The sequence below is a fragment of the Dendrobium catenatum genome, unplaced genomic scaffold, assembly GCF_001605985.2.
Source record: "Dendrobium catenatum unplaced genomic scaffold, ASM160598v2 fragScaff_scaffold_1608, whole genome shotgun sequence".
In the NCBI taxonomy this organism is placed as follows: domain Eukaryota; kingdom Viridiplantae; phylum Streptophyta; class Magnoliopsida; order Asparagales; family Orchidaceae; genus Dendrobium; species Dendrobium catenatum.
The window spans coordinates 4,739,583-4,744,018 of NW_021320070.1; positions in this window are offsets into that span (position 1 = coordinate 4,739,583).

Here is a 4,436-nt window from a genome sequence, read left to right on the forward strand (position 1 = left end):
AATAATAATAATAATAATAAGTACCTTTAAACCAGTCTATCTCCTCCTTTAAACCAGGCTATCTTGTAAGGCTTAGCAAGTGGTTTGGGTTTTAACTTAAGCTTGTCTACCATCAGTTTGAGATACAAAGTTTTCTGAGCTTCCACTATCAATCATAAGGGTACAGAGTTTACCTTCAATAGTGCAAGTGGTTCGGAAGATGTTTCGCCTAAGCCATTTGTCCCCAGTGCCAACTTTAGTAGTTAAGACTCTTTGAATAACCAAAAAATTGGTCCCCTTGGTCTCTTTTAACCTCAATTTGTTCTAACTCAATCTCATTTTCTGGTTCATATTCAACTTCCTCCTCTTGCTCATTTTCTAAGTCATCCTCTTTCTCTATGTAATTGGTCTTAGGAGGGTTATTCTTCCTACAAGCTGTCGAAAGGTGCCCATATAAGCCACACTTGTAACATGGTCTTATTGGCTTTGGTCCTATCACTCCCTTTCCTTTATCAATGGGTTGAGTTTCATTAGGTTTTGTTCGCAAATTAGGATTTGAAGAAGATGCGCCAAAAGAGGTTTGTGAAGACTTGATTTTGATCCCACTAGATCGTCGAAGCTTAGTTGATTCAATTGTCTTATTTGAGCCTCTGTAATGTTGTTTTTCAATCTTAAGCGTCGTTTGATAAGCTTCATCCAGTTTAATAACATGATGTAAGTTCAATTGATCTTGAATAGCCCATTTTAATCCATTGATGTATCGAGTTATGGTTCGTTCTTGATATTCATCCAAATCATTTCTTGATTGAAGTTTGTAGAAATTTTCAGTGTATTCTTCTACGAATTGATTTCGGTGAATATTATTAAATTCTTGAAACAAAGTTCGGGAATGGTCAGAAGGCAAGAATTTCCCCTGCATCTTTACTTTCATTCTTTCCCAAGTTTGAATATTTTCTTTTCCTCTCCTTACCTTATTGTTTTGAAGATTTTTCCACCACATTAAAGCATGACCCATCAATTTTAAACTAGCAAGCCTAACTTTTCTATTTTCTGGAATTTCTTTCCATTAAAAAAATTGAACCATTTTTTCTATCCATTCAAGAAATTGTTCCTGATGCATCTTACCTTCAAATTCTCTTACATCAATTTTAATTCCATAATCACATTGTCTATTTTGCCGATTTGGGTTTCTAGTAATTTCATCTTCACTTTCAGAATTTTGAGCATTGTTCATATTTAAGTTAGCTAAAGTGTTAGCCATATTGTTCAATTGTTGTTGTAAGTTAGCCAAATGTTGCATCATTTGATCAATCTCCTTGATTGTTTGGTCATTTTATTTTTAAGAGGGGAGACTCATACGCACTAAACAAAGGCTCTGATACCAAATTGATAGGAATTAGCAGTTAAAAGCCCAAGGAGAACACTAATGCAAGTAGAACAAACCTCGATCCAAAAACCTTAGTAAGCAAAATCACCATATAACATTAAACAAACTGAAATTGTTTTATAAGAAGAAAGAAAACCATAAAAAACTACCTTCAGAACAACCAACAAGTGATCACCTCACATGTGACGATAAAATAGGTAAATAAAATGCTAAAGGACATGCAAACCAGTGGTCCACCACAGCTACTTTGATCCAATCAAACGTCAGCCACAACTCCTCCAGCAAATGCCAACAAAACTTACCAACCAACACCACTCTCAGTTTTAGAAGAAGTATAAAATGGGGTGGAAACTTGTGGAAAGAAGAAAGGGATTAGAAGACTTGGAAGAAAAAAAAAGAAGTGAAGAAATAGCTCTCAAGCTAAAGAAGAAACACTCAAGTTTTACTTAGATTTTTCACTTCCAAAAATTGCACTCAACAGTCCAAAACTCCCCTATAAATAGGAGAGAAAAAGGAAGCCAAAAGTCATGCTCAGCCGCCCACTACAGCCAACCAAAAGGGAAGAAAAAAATCAGCAATAAAGGTACGGATGGACCCCCATCCGAACAACCACAACAAGGGAACCATAACAGTTAGGGAGCAAGAACCGAACAGCCATCAAGGGAAACTGGGAAAGCAGGGAGCAAGAACCGAACAACCCAACAAGGGAAACCGAGAAAGCAGGGAGCAGTAGCAGAAACCAAACAGCCCAGTAAGGGAAGCCGGGAAAGTAGTGAGCAGGAACCGAACAGCGCAAAGCAAAGGCTCAGCTACCCACCAACAATCCCAAGTCAACCCAAGCACCAAGAACCCAAAGAAGCTAGCACACTAAAGGAAAAAAACATATCCAAGAGCACCTATACCACACATGATCATTGGTTGCCTTCCATCATCAAGTAAATAACAAAAAAATTAAAACCCAAAATTACAATAACATAAAGATAAAAATCATGATCATTTGAATACATCATATAAGGTCTTTCTGAGCCACTTCTGGAGGGAGTTATTCAAGATGCAGGGGACTATCCTGAAAAGGAGTGCAGCTTACAACTCTCAAACGGATGGTTAGACAAAGGTGGTGAATTATAGTGTGGAGACTCGTCTTCGTTGCTTTGTATCAAATACAACAAAGATATGGGTCAAATGGTTAACCTGGGTGGCAGAATATTGATATAACACTTCATATCAAACAGCAGCCTAGACAACGCCAATTAAAATTCTATATGGGAGAGATCCATCTCATCTGATACATTATGGGCATGGCAACATACCAGTGTCATCAGTGGAGCAATACTTGAGAGAAAGATACCTGATTTTAGCATAATTGAAGAAGCATCTACAGCACAACAAATCATGAAAAAGCAAGCGGATTGACATAGGAGAGATGTGCAGTTTAAGGTTGGAGACATGATTTATTTGAAGATCCGACCTTACAGACAGGGGATTTTGGCTCGATGAAGGAATGAGAAGCTCCCCCCCCCCCCCCCCCCCCCCCCCCCCCCCCCCCGGGTACTTTGGGCCCTAGGTAGTAGTGGAGCGCATTGGCTTAGTAGCATATCGTCTACGATTGCCACCGACCTTAGCCATCCATCCAATATTTCATGTATCGCAACAGAGATGAGCCATTGGAAACCACACACCCTTGCCCACACCACTGGGCACACTGTCAAAGGATATGGACGTGATATTAGAACCATTGGAGGTGAAAGGGGTGCTCCAAGGAGATAAGGGGATTAAGGAGATGCTGATCAAGTGGAAGGATTTACTAGAATATGAATTGATATGGGAGCCCTACAGTACTATTTAGAAGCAATTTTTCTTTTTCCACCTTGAGGACAGGGTGACTTTTTGGGAGGGGAGTATTGATGCAGCTGACAGCAAGAGTCCAGCTGCCCATGTGGGGCCCAAGCCTCCTTTATAACCTATAGGAGAATAGGCTTTTAGAGAAAACTCTTTGGGAAAGGGGTGACTCTTTGGGAAAGATGTAAGGGGCATTCATTAGGGGAGTTGAGTTATTTAAGGGAGAAGATTATGGTGGGTTAGGATTTTTTATGTTACGTTTGAAATTTCTGCAGCAGTTTTTGTGAGGTATTTGGGTTTCTAGTAGCTGCTAGAAATTGTGGGAGAGACGATTCACCTCTCGAACAGTGAATCAATTTGTATCTTGTCTTATTTTACTTGAAAATTAATAAAAACAGCTGTCTTTGTGTTATTTCTGGATCTATTTGGAATAAGTTGTTATTTTTTATATTGTTGCATGCTGTTTTGATCATCAAGTCCTATCAGTATCAAACCCATTCAATTGCAAAAATTAACAGCTCGTTAGATCACTCATATATAACTATAATTTTAAGTAACCAACAGTGAGTAAAAATAATAAAGGCCACAAATAATTTTCTGCATCAATAGAAACTACAAAACTTATAGAAATAAAACAGGTGCTATAATATAAAAAAAAAAAAACAAATGGAAAAGTGATGTGACAATACCATAACTAAACTCATAAAACTTGGGAGACTTTTAAATCAGTAGTAGGCATGCTAACAACAAGAAATAGAAGTAATACCACATCAAAATTGAGATATTTTTATTAAGTTCCCAACATTTTTTATACATGGAGGCATGTGATGATGAACAGATCGGTTAGTTTCAGCATCTTCTCCGATAGCTAGCTATTAAGATTCCCATAAAAACCTGAGGTGATAAAACGATATTGAAAATATGGAAATATTTTAAAATAAACCATAACAAATTACTTCCACTCACTACAACCATCGAACAGAGTTGATCAATTTACTTGACCAAAACGTAAATTATTATGCTGGTTAACAAGGCATTTTAACAGAGGATAAGTTGAAAATAAACAATAAATTCCAGAATTGGCTTGACGAGATTGTTTTCGAGAAATAAATTCTCAGAAAAAGTTTATAGTGCTCATTAGCTAGTCAATCATAGATAATAGTAAAAGCCAATTGAGGTTTTACCTGATGATGATGAGTTGAACAAATTTTTTAAAGCATGCCCAGAGAGA